Raw genomic sequence first — 13118 nt, 5'->3', positions numbered from 1 at the left:
TTACGATCTTGGGACTTTTTTTTCACGTTGAAAAAGAGAGATATTCTTTAGGAAGAGAATGGGGTCTAGGAGGGCCTCTTTATTTGGTAGTTTAAGGGAGTCAAACCTCTCATATTAAGAAAGCGAAAATCCCTCGAAATGAAATTTAAAATCTAACGAAAAAAACCACATCATGTAACATATCTATGGACAGAGCTGGACGTATAGATTACAAATCTGTAATCTCCGCTCAAATTGGAGACCATATGTAAGTAGGAGTTATGGAAGGCCAAAAATCATAAAGTTGTCCTTCCCCTTTTTTGGGAGAAAAAATGAATCCTTTGTCATGCACGTCCATAGCTTGTATTGTAATTGTTTCCTTGGTATCAACATCAATACCTAAAATGGATCAAATGTTTGTGACAAGAGTTCCTTCACTCAAAGATGGTCTTTGATCCACCGCATGTGGATTCTAAAAGTAAATTTTCAAAAACACACGAACACATAGGTTGATAAAGAAATAATGCACTAACATAACAGATACTAATACTGTGTACTTTCACATAATGATAATTTACTTACAATATCATTGTCATTCTCTAGGTCGACATGAATCATACACGAGTCTCCATGTCGCATCATCTTACATGAAGTCGACCTTTTTGTGTTTAGTTAAATTACATAAATTATCACAATCAAGTTGTGAGAGTGCGTAAGGATTTTTCACACAAATCAAAGCTTACACAATAATGAAAAAATTAACCCTATACACATGGGAGCTAAATTATTATGCTTGTACCTTAATCTCGTTTACTTCATCCTCTTTTGGAGTTTCAATTAGCACCCATCTTCCAATCAAGAATCTTCTCTTTATCGATTGCAATGGATAGGAGATTTCTATAAAGTGCGCCAAATAATTATAAATTAAACACAATAAATATTTTTAGGCGTAAAACTAAATGCATGTATCTAAACTACCATGTAGGACCATATCATACGTATGAAATACAAATATATTCCTTACCCTTTTGTAAATGCATGCCTATGTTCTCTTTAAATGTATCTATATGTATTTGAACTTCTATGCAAGACCATATCATGCAGATGAAATGGTCTAAACCATCTCTTTTTTTTTATATATAGCAAAACTCACAATTGTGAGTGAATTATATTAAACAACCCAAATAATTACAAGGTCTTGTCATGCTCGTGTTGAGCCATGACATCATCCAGAGACCAAAATTACATCGGCTATCAAGGCAACTATCCCAACCAATTCGTCCCCTTATCTTTGATACATAAGGTCCATTATCATGTTCTTCTAAGATTTTTTAATTACCAAAAGCCAAGATTTTTCCCCGTCATAGGCATACCTTCTGTTGACCACAAGGCACAAGTAGTCCTAAACCAATCCTCCGAGTGTTGCTTGTGTCCGAGCGTCCATATTAGCACTTTGCTTTCTTGTATAATTTCTGCGAAGCTTGCCACCTCAAGACCTCTTTCAAACACACGACAATTCCTTGTTTGCCATCTCTTAAAATGCCTACTATCTATATGTATTTAAACTACTATGCGAGACCATATCATGCATATGAAATACAAACATATTCCTTGCCCTTTTGAAAGTACATGCATGCGTTCTCTTAAAATGTTCCAATGTTGCAACTCCAACAATGAACTTGGGAATAATATAAACTAATAGAATATAAGCAAAAATCATTCACTCAAAGGTCTGTCTTCTTCAACGTGTCATTTGTGATATTCTCTTCTTGTCCTATCACATAGTCCTTTTCAAAGCCTTATTTTCAATCTTTGATGCTACACAAGGTTTGTGGTCAATCAATTTATAAAGAAATGATTAATTTGATTCCCAAGCTATGACAAAGGAGTAGACATTAGAAAACTTATGCTAATTTTATGCATACCCAATTATGACCCTCATGGAGAAAGGACCACAAGGTGTATTTTAGGAATACCAAATCCATTTTCAATGTATAGATGGCTTGAACAATAGTTTTGCTAAATTGATGAGCTCTCGATGAGCTACATTGAATAGGTGACCCAAACAATGTACATTGAACACATGAAAAAGAAAAATAAAATACATGATTTAGGAAATATCTTCTCAAATTGTCCTTAATTGGGATTAGTCTCAACACCTTGTAATTCTAAAAGCCACTCTCATTGTCCTTTGACAAAAGAAAAAAGTAATTGTTTAATTCAATTATCATGACGCAATGGAATAGTTGACAATGCTGCATCATCATTTGTTATATCCACGAAAAAATACTGAATATCATAGACAAATTTTGTTGGTAACACAAGGTGAAAAAAATAACTAGAAAAGTGACCATGAATATGTCAAAAACCAACATATTAGTTTCACTAATTCTAAAGGCCACATTACATAACGAATCTCACATTCATGTACAAGAGTTTCCCTAGATTCTATACTCTTTATAATGCAGCTTAAGATTTTCAAGAAAGGAGAGGGCGTCCACATGTCTCTCCCTGGTTCATTTCAAAAAACACCTTACAAAACATCTAATCTAAAATGCAAAAGTAAAAGGTAAGATTGTAAGAAATGACAACCTTTGCAGAATGTAAAAACTAAAAACTAAAAACTGACAAGCCTTTTCAAATGTAAGTCAAAAGACTTTTATTCTACATAAAATAAATGTTGAAGTTTGATTGCACATAACAAAAAGGGCATAACTTTAGTGGAGGTTTTGTTACTTAATGTGAATTTACTTTTTGAAGATATAACAAAAAAAGAAGAATTTTAATGATTATTTTTTTTAATGAAAATGTGATTTTTGAAGATATATTTGGCTTTATCTTTTCAATGGATTTTTTTCAAAACCAATATTGATATGTTTTAGAAAATTTTAAAACTATGTAATTTTTTTAAAGAGCTTGAGAAAAAGAAAAAAGCTTGCCTAACATCGACTTGGGACTATCTCGCTTTGAGGACATGCATGACATGTAAATGCAGGGGTCGTTATCCACATTGTTGACCATGAATGTGTGTGTGTGTGTGTGTGTGAGAGAGAGAGAGAGAGAGAGAGAGACCATCACATTGCATGTGTGCATACACATGTACATTTATGAGGGGGAGAGAGAGAGAGAGAGAAATATTTTGCCGTTGAGCTCACACATTTTTCAAATTTTTAAGAATTTTTGACATTAGTGTATTTTTAAAAGGATAGCTAAAGTTTTTCACCGGTAGAAAGTGGATTAAATGCCCGACAAAGACCAACCCTCACATTAACTTCCCAAATTGGTAGAGAGATTTCCCAGTTGATGGACCTTTTACCAATTCTTGAATATTTTGTTCTTTTTATTTTTAAGAGTTAACATGTGGGCCATGCTTAAAAATCTATAAATTCCTTAAATTTTGGCAGACGAGGGTGGCAATCAAGGAGAGGAGAAAGAGAGAGAGAGAGAAAGAGAGAGAAAGAAAGAGAGAGAGAGGGGGGGGGGGGGGGGGGGGGGAAAGAGAGGACAATTTTTTAGTGTTGTATTTAATGTGTTCAAATGCAAAGTCCAACAAATGACGCAGGAGGAGAGAGGAAGACATAACAAAATGTTTGTGTGTAGGAACAATTTTAAATGACTTTAAAATTTACAAAACAAGTCTTTAACAAAAGTGAATATCTATGGGGAGGAGGAGGAGAGAGAGAGAGAGAGAGAGAGAGAGAGAGAGAGAGAGAGAGAGAGAGAGAGAGAGAGAGAAACTGAAAACATGTACAATGAGGGACAGAATCCTGCCGAAAAAAAAGTCATTATTATAGATCAACCTCTTTATGGGGTGATGATATTTCCATCCTATGAGTATATTGTCGAGCAATTTGTGATTACCAAAAAATAGATCAAAGCACTCACAAAAAATATTTTTTGCCTGAATCCAATCGAGGAGTACATTGTGACAGAGACAATGTATGTAGATGAAACCATTATCCGGATCTACTTTGTTGAGAGTTCTTCTTCCGCAAGGGCTTGTAGCAACCTGCAATATAACCAAGGTTTAAAATTCAGGGAAGTTCCTGATGGGGGGAGACCTGCCTCTTCCTCTTGTAAAGCTACAAACTCTTCCTTGGTTAGAGGATGAACTAGGTGTTAGGAAGGAAGTGAAGGAGTTGGGGGTAATCAAATATTTAGCCCTTTTGAGAGTAGGGGAGTCATCCTCATCAATACAAGGTTTAAGAAGACCAGTGATGAGCTTAACACCTTTAAAGTTAGCATAAGTAGTTAAGTATATGCCAGGTTCATCAGCTTTTAACTCCTTCAAGATATCAGACATTAGTCCATGGAAGATGTTGAAGGCAATCTATGCAATTACAATTTGCTTGGCTTAGCCACCTAGCCAAGAGCAAATGAGGGAGAGATGAAAATCCACAGGTTTCTCCGGGAAAAGTAAGTCCAGATGGTTGAGAATAAACTAGATGGTATAATCAAACCACATGCTGCTGGATTCACAAGAGGCTTTAGGGTCAAGAAATCTGTAGGCACATTTTACATAAGGACGAAATACATTCCAGATGGACTTAGTGTAAAAATTAGGGTTACTCTTGGCGAAGTCCATGTTTCCTTTGGTACGAATGTACAAGCCTGTATTTGAGGGGCACTTGGAGTGATCGATGAGATTGAGATTGAAAGGTGCTTTGATGAGCTCACCTTTGTCCAAGAATTTCCCTCCTTTAATAATCTTGAGTCTGCAATCTTCCACAATAGAGGCAAGGAGTTTGGCAAGGTAAACCCAGGTTTCAATCAAAATAGGTGCTAAGAAAGCTTTGTTGGGCAGGAACTAAAGCTGATGATCAACCACGAGGGATTCAATTTCAATTTGTCTCACGGGCAAGACATGAAAAAATTTAGAAATTTTAGGCACCATCTCTAGGAGGTTTGAGTTATTGATGGAGCAAAGATTACTCTGAAATTCCTTAACTGCTTCAAGGGCTGCACTATCCCGACAGAAGATTCCACTAGTTTGTGGAATAGAAGGAGTGGTCGGTGCACAGACAAAAGAGGGATTAAGCCCACATAACTTCCTAAGAAAGTTAAATAGATCTACACCAGAGGAGGAGAACAGAGCAAGCTCTTGCTGATATTGTGAGGATAATAGAAAAAGCTGGGCAATGTACTAGGAAATCAAATTTACTCCTTTCATGGAGTCTTTATCCAAAGTTGTTAAAATCCTGACCCAGTCATTAAAAGACAGCATATGTAAGACATATAATTTTTTGTTAGAGGTAAGAGCCGAATCATAAATTAGTTGCAAAGCATCCAAGCTGTTAATACATCTGAGAACAAGAGAAGTGGCCACTGAGAGGGGCTGCGAGGTCAGTTCCAATCCTTGTGAGAGAGCAAGAGTCTGCAAAAACAGTGAGGTGAGGTTCACTTATACTTGCCATAGTAGGTAATACAATTTTTGGCCTTCCTAGAGAGGAAGGGTCTAGTTCTAACTGCCAAGGCATTCTTTGGTTTACGGTCCTTAAGGTAAAGCTTAATCTGTTCAAGAATCTTTGCATGATCTCAGGGTTCTGATTAGTGCTCATGCAAGATGTCTTTCCATAGGGTAAGCAATCCTGAAAAGGGAATAGTGTAAACATAGTAATTGTAATATTTTTGGGCCTGCAAACCTTCAACCGACAAAGTCAAAGACTATAATAGCCGTGAGCAAGGGACCAAAAAAAGAGTTTAAAAGGGACCACCTAACACCAGTCAACCGGTCAAGGGATTATAGACTGTGGGTCCAACTTAGAACTCAATTTCGAAGAGAATTTCCAAAGCCAGCATCCCGGTTTCTCTTGGAAAGAAAAACCTTATGTATAGGATGTGTGTATAGCTGTTAAATTTTAATTAATAAGTGTTGGCAGCAAGCTAACATGGACACTATTTGTCGGAGTTCTCCTTGTAAAAACAATTATTATTTTGATAAATCGGGAATATTGTAACTCTGAGCCGGGGCTACAAGCTTCCAAATTGTATCAGCCATTCAATTCCCAGCTTTGGTAGAACTATAGATTATTACTTTTGACCACCCAAAAACCTTGCCTAAGGTATAAAAGCCAATTTTTGTAAGTTTTTTATAAGTTTTTGGATAAGAAATACATAGCGTGAGCTTACGGCGCTCACTTCTCTCCTTCTCACACTTCCTACTCCCTCTCCGGTTGTCACATTGCTAATGCGTTTGTTGCATTGCAACTGCAGGTAAGAGCTCTACGCATTGACGTAAGCCATTCACAGTATTTTGTAGCTTTTGGCGTCGTCGACCCGCGGCCTAATTTCATCATAACTAGGAATTTATACTTTCAAATTGAAAACTAAGCATAGATGGGGTATTGGGGCATCATTGCTAAGCATTTAGATGCATTCTGGGTCGAAAACAACTAGGTCAAAAACCCACTGCTATTACTAATCATGATTTTGGAACTTGATCTAAAGTGGGGTTTGAGGCCATAGGCATGTGTGCTTAGGTCTTACAAACTTGTCCTAGAAGTTTCATTACATTTGGATGTCATTTGATGTTGTAACGGATGTGATTTGCTTGCCGATGAGCGATTGGCTTTTGGTGATTTCAGTCACTTGAGTGTAGCTTGAGTTAGATGCGAGTTGTTAGTTGTTTTTCGAGACATTGACAACCTCTTGTAGCCTCTATGCACTACTCGAGTCAGCTTTGTCCCATGGTTTGACAAATTAATCGTGGTTCTGCTAATACTGCAATAAGATAGGATGGTGAGGTTAGACACGTGTCCCACATTTGGCACCGTTGCCGGGGATCCAAGAGACCTAAACTAGGGAAAAACACAAGCGTGTTGTGTAATTGTCCTTTAACTTCCTCTAGGTTTTCTTAGAGTTCAAAACTCTCTTTTGGAAATCGCATAGCTTAAGATTGTCGTCTTTTACTGTGTAGAGGTAGCTTGGAAGTAATCGTACTTGCTGAGTACCTTTAGGATTGTAGGATTGTAGATTTAGATTAGGATTTGGAGAATGATTGGTAGACAAAACAAGTCTTAAGATCAAGACTCTAAAAAACAAAAAAAAAACACAAGAAAACGAGTGTTTGTGGACACTTTCCACAACCCCATTGCATGAGAAACTAGGAGTAGGGTAAGTAGGATCCAAGGTGGATTTCATAGCATTGCTCTCTCTGAAAGAATCAAGTGTAAGTTGTTATGTAAGGTTGCAAAATTTCAAGTTTACGGCTAAAAATAGCACGAAAAGACTCGAATTCACTCAATCCAACTGGGGAGTAAGCCTAAGAGTTGTCTGAACTAGTGGGTAAGCTCAAGGACACTTCAAGGTAAAAAATTTAAGAATTTGACCAAAACTCAGATTATTTACTTTTTCTTGACTTTTTAGGCCAAACTAAGTTTTGCCTTGATTCATAGGCTTAAAACACATCATAAAAGGACTGTCCTTGAGAAAATTTTAAAAAAGTGCTCATTTCAAGCCTCAAGTTAATAATCGCAATTATTAACTTTTTGCTCTAATTTGGCCAAGGCTCGTATCATTGACTCATTGCATGTGTACAACAGCTTTTGTAAAGGCCCAAGAGAATTGGATCACTAAACTGGCAAAAAACTGGGTGAAAACTAAAGTTTGTACTGACTTTTTGAATCTTGAGTGTGAATAGAGGAAAAATTTATCCAAACTTGTTGAAAACTGATTCATAGGCTTTTATATTGATGTGATAAACATGTGTATATGCTCAATTGACCAAAAACTTGCAAAAATTTGACAAAAGTAAATAATCGTAATTATTTACATCTGCCTTGTTTTTGAATTTTTTTGACCAAGTTGGCATACCACTAGCTTTACCATGTTGTAATAAGTCCACAAACCAAATTTGGTAAGATTTGGATCACTGGGGTGAAAATTGTGGTAAAAATTGCAAAGTTAGTATGCGGATAGATAATTGATGACTACTTGACCAAAAATTGTCCAAACTTGATGAAATTGGCTAGTGACCTTAATATAAGGTGCTGTGTCAAAGTTGGGACAAAAATTTGCAAAAAAGTGTCAAAAGTAAATAATCGCGATTATTTATATTTGCTTCAAAACTTGGTGATTTTGCAAACTTGAGTATACCAAAAGGTCAAGCACATCAATTGGACCCCACAAATCAATTTTGGTGAAATTTGGACCACAAACGTGAAACCTAAACCAGATTCTCGAAATCGGAGTCTACGGACACGGAATAGTGGTTAAACTTGATCAAATTTTGTCCCAACTTGTTGAAACTTGCCCAAGGGCTTTAACAAGTTGTATACTTGCCAAACCAATCCCGAAAGTGTAAAAAAGTGACAAAAGTAAATAATCGCGATTATTTACTTCTGCTATCCAGAGACTTCAAATTTGACTTTTGGGCTTATACAGTGTTAGACCAGCATAAAATAAGGCCACTGGGAAATTTTGGGTTCAATTGGATCAAAATTGGTACAGATACACTCAGTTTACAGATTGTATATTAAACCTTCGATTTTGCTAAGCTGAATTTGAAAGTACAAATTTTGACTTCCATAGCACAAATTGAAGTGAAATACAAAGACCAGTCACTGGAGTTCTCAAGAGCTCTACCGTCCTTATAGAAAAATAGCTAATTTGACAAATTTTGTATATGAACTAGGTTGCATACGAGGAATCAGTGGCTTGATAGAAAGTTGCAATTGAGTCAAGTGGAAATTGACGACAAGTCAATCCCAGGTGAGTACTCTATCCAGGGCTTCATACGTCTATATGAACCTTAGATCCGGTCGTGTAATAGGAAATCAAGGCCTATTCGGGGAAAACACCAGTAGAGTATCCACTGAAGAAAGCGTGAATCAAGGCAATTCCTTGCACGCAATTCCTGAAGAAGTCTCGGACACTTTTTCAGATTCAACATCCAAAATGTTTTCTTACTTGACTCACTCTGAAACCGAAACTACAATGCGCTATAAGCATATACTCTCTTTTTACAAGACTAATCGTCATTGAGCCCAAGTTTACTTGGATCCTAACAAAGAGTATGCTATTAGCATTGATGATCATGGTATTGAGTTCAAAGAAGAGGTTAGGGCAAACAAACAAGGAAAAATGTACATGGATTGAAACAAAACTCAATATGTACAGGTTGAAAATCTTGATATGGTAGACAAATGGGGCTTAGAAGTGAACACTATAATCCCGGATATGTCAGCAAAAAAAGAACCACAAACTTTGGAATTCGAGGGATACGATCAACTTGAAGCCCTTGAAACGGCTTAGTACAGATAATCCTAGGATCGGAGTCTATTGTTGGGAAGATAGAAACATAAAAGATCTTTTGTGGACTTCTCATGCTAGACCAGGACAATTAACGGCCATGAAGATCATCTATATCTTCAAAATCAAAGATAAGGGAACTGTGGATCTACCAACTTACTTGTTTAGGGATTGTTATAACAACAACTTTATTATGATGACTCCTGAGGAGGTAGAACAAACCAAATACCAGGGGTATTCCATACAAGATTGGATATTGGGTCAAGGGCCAAAAACCACTCCAAGAGACGAACATTATGAGAGATCATCTAAGAGTAATGTGAAGAAACCAAAAACCACCTCTTCACATAAAAAAAGGGTGACACTAAGGCCAGTCTAGGGCTACATGAGTCATTATTTCCGATAGACTAGTTTGAAGGACTCGAAACAGGACCAACTCCTAGAAGACCTGGAGTTGAACCAAATAGACGTGTCAGACCAGCTGATTTCCAAAAATGGGTCAGAAAATACAGTGGATCAAGGGATCCATATGACCACTTAGCAAGCTTCAAGCAATTTCCATACTCAATTCGAAGGGTTTGGAATGACATTAGAAGGAAAAGCTTTGACATGGTTCCAAAACATTCCACCAAGGTCAATCATGGATTTGAATACATTAGCTCAAGGATTTGTAGCTGCTTGTTCTAAAACGGGGATTAAACATAATACGGTAGCTCAAATCTACAGCTTTAAACAGAAACATGGTGAGTCTGTTAGGGATTGTGCAACTCGAATGAAACAATACATTGCCAGATGCCCAAAGATGGAGATACTTGTGGAGGAGCGACTTGTTTCATTGTTTCTGGAGGGACTGCTAAACAAATAACTTCATGCTATACTCTATAGTAAAAAGCATACAACTCAGAGGCGTGTGTGTCTGATACTATCGACCTAGTAGACAATTGTGAGATCTTTAATGAAGAGGATGTCCCTAAGGATAACCAAAGCGAGAAGACTGCATCCACAAAACCAGCACAAGTGGGAACGGCTGCCGTGGCACCACTCTCAGCCATAGAAGATATGCTAAAAAGGATGAATGACATGATGAACAATATGCAAAAAACACCTATGAGAGGACTAGGACAGGGGATATCCCCACAAGGACAACCAATTAGGACAAAAAAATGGTGGCAATCGAAGGTAAATGGACCAACCACGAGACCCATGAGTGCTACTTCAGACCAAAGTATGATGTGAATGTTGAGTACGTGCCCATGAGGCCACAAGGACAACCCATGTACAGATATCAGCATAATATGGCTCAAGTTCAAAGACCACCAATGGGTATGGAGAGACCTCAACCTGTGTTGGGACAAAAACCTCCTTATCCAGGACATAATGTGGTGCATGTAAAGTACAAGCACTCAGAAGCAGTCATAGATGAGCAAGCATTAGTGAATGTTACACCCTATGCAGAGCCTAGTCCATCTACAGTAATGGTAGAGGGAGATTGGTATAGTCCACACCCACCACCAATGGAGGAAACCATGACTTCTGCTCCACCAGAGCTCGTACCAATGTATTATGTAGCTAATTAAGGTGCCAGACCTCCTATGGGAAGACCCATGATGAAGCCCAGAACAGGAAACTGTCATAACTGTGGTGCTGATGACCAATCGAAGCCTATTGCATATAATGTTGCAAAAAGGGAGGACACTTTCCGGAAGATTGTCCTAAGAATCCTTTGAACAAGGGAAAAAATGTAGTTAACGTAGTCCAAGTAATGCCTAGTAGCTCATCAGAGAGCGAACCGATTGTTCCAATCAAGGTAATCACTAGAGCCCAGGCAAAGAAAAAGAAACACAATTCCTCTGATAATTCAGAGAACACAAAAATTTCTTCTCAAAGAATCAAAAGGAGCAGAAGCAAAAGATATGAGATGAGAAAACAAAAACAACAAGTTGGAAACAAAGAGAAAGCAAAAATTCTAGCCCAGGACAAGTTGAAAGAAACTGACAATGAATTTAAGGAAACAACCGTGAAATCGGGAGGATCCATTCTGGTTGATAAAAATTTTGAGACTATCAATGCTGCCTTGGAAGCCTACCAAGCCGGACTAAAAGCAGGCCAAAACATGAAAAACAGATGGAAAAACTATCCATCTCTAGACATGGAAGGAGCTAAGCTGGAAGCTTATCAAAACTTGGTAGGAATCACCCAGGAAATGCTGGATAAACAGAAACCCAAGCTTGAAAGTATTGCAAAACCGAAAGAGCTGGCGGTAGAAGAAACGAAAGCAAAATCCAATTTGATGGCCGAACCCCACTTTGAAACAAATGAACCAGAGCTCATGGTGCCGGACACTGAAGATGCCTTAGACGGAATTCCATTCGTGGAGGAAGACTGGCCAGGACACTTATGGGAAAAGGTAAGGGAGATCAATGATGGGGAGTTAGGTCGTCGAGCGAGCTCAACGGAGCGAGCTTTGGAACGAGCTTTTTTTTTTTTTTTGGAGTGCCGCCCTCTCTACCTCCCCTTCCTCCTCTTGCCGCCCATGTGCTTTCTCCTCTTCCCTTCCTCCTCCTCCAAAATCTTTCCTCTCCTCCACCTCCTCTCTCCATCTACTCCTCTAACCACCTTCCCTTCCTCCAGCTCCTCCTCTAGAAACCACCATCCCTTCCCTAAAGTCCTCCTAGCTCCTACTCTCTTCTTCCTCTCTCTTTTCTTAGTCGCTCTATAACCCCTCTCCTTAACTCTCTCTCTCTCTCTCTCTCTCTCTCTCTCCACCCCTCTCTCGTGCTGTCTTTCCTCTGTGCGTGTGTCTCTCTCTCGCCTGCTACCCCTCTCTCTCGTTGACTCCCCCTCCCACCCCCTACCCCCCCCCCCCTCTCTCTCTCTCTCTCTCTCTCCCCCTTGCCTTCCCTCCCTTCCTGGAGTGAGCTTCACCCCTCTCTCCCCCATGTCTTCTGTGTGTGTGTGTGTGTGTGTGTGTCACACACACACACACACACACACACTAGGATGAGAGGGAAGGGTGGCAAGGGTAGACTCTCTCTCTCTCTAACACACACACATACACACACACTAGGATGAGAGGGAAGGGTGGCAAGGGTAGAGAGAGAGAGAGAGAGAGAGAGAGAGGGTGCAGAGAGCTATTTTAAAAAAACAAAGCACTAGCAGTATCTCTAGTGCCTTCCTTTTTTTGTAAAAGAGGGAGAGAGGGGGAGAGAAAGAGAGAGTGATAGCGGGAGGGGAAGAGAGAGGGGGGGCATTGGGAGGGAGAGAGAGATCAAGAGAAGAGGGGTGGCAGGTGGAGAGAGAGTAGGAGACTGGGAGGGAGAAAGAAAGTAAGCGCGAGGAGAGGAGGGGGGGGGGAGGGGTTGTACAGGGTGAGCCCGTATTTCTTTAAAAAAAAAACAATACACTTCACCTCTCTCCCTCAGAATTTTGTCTCCCCCTTCTCTCTCTCTCACTCTCTCTCTCTCTCCCCCCCCTTATCGATCGATCTCTCTCCCACTGCATCTTCCTTTTTTCTTTCTCTGCCTCCTATCACATTGTCGATTTTTGAGTCCCTCCAATCCTAATGACAAATGAAATGAAATGCTATGTTAAGTGTTATCAAAAGGCCAAAATGACCCATGAGACCAAAATGATACATTCTTGGTGGATCTAATACAATGTCTGGGTACAAAATAAAATGAGAAAGAAGGGGGAGAGAGAGAGAGAGAGAGAGAGAGAGAGAGAGAGAGAGAGAGAGAGAGAGAGAGAGAGAGAGAGAGAGAGATGAAATGAAATGAAATGTTATATTAACGTCTTCAAAAGGCCAGAATGACCTATGAGACCGAACTAATACAAAAGTGTTGAATCTGTTACAATGTCTGGGTACCTTAGTACCAAAGTACTAAGTGTCA

Source organism: Adiantum capillus-veneris, chromosome 26 (genome assembly GCF_014529385.1).
Source record: "Adiantum capillus-veneris isolate H3 chromosome 26, ASM1452938v2, whole genome shotgun sequence".
NCBI lineage: Eukaryota > Viridiplantae > Streptophyta > Polypodiopsida > Polypodiales > Pteridaceae > Adiantum > Adiantum capillus-veneris.
The sequence above is the reverse complement of the archived record's forward strand: the minus strand, read 5'-3'. Positions refer to the sequence as shown.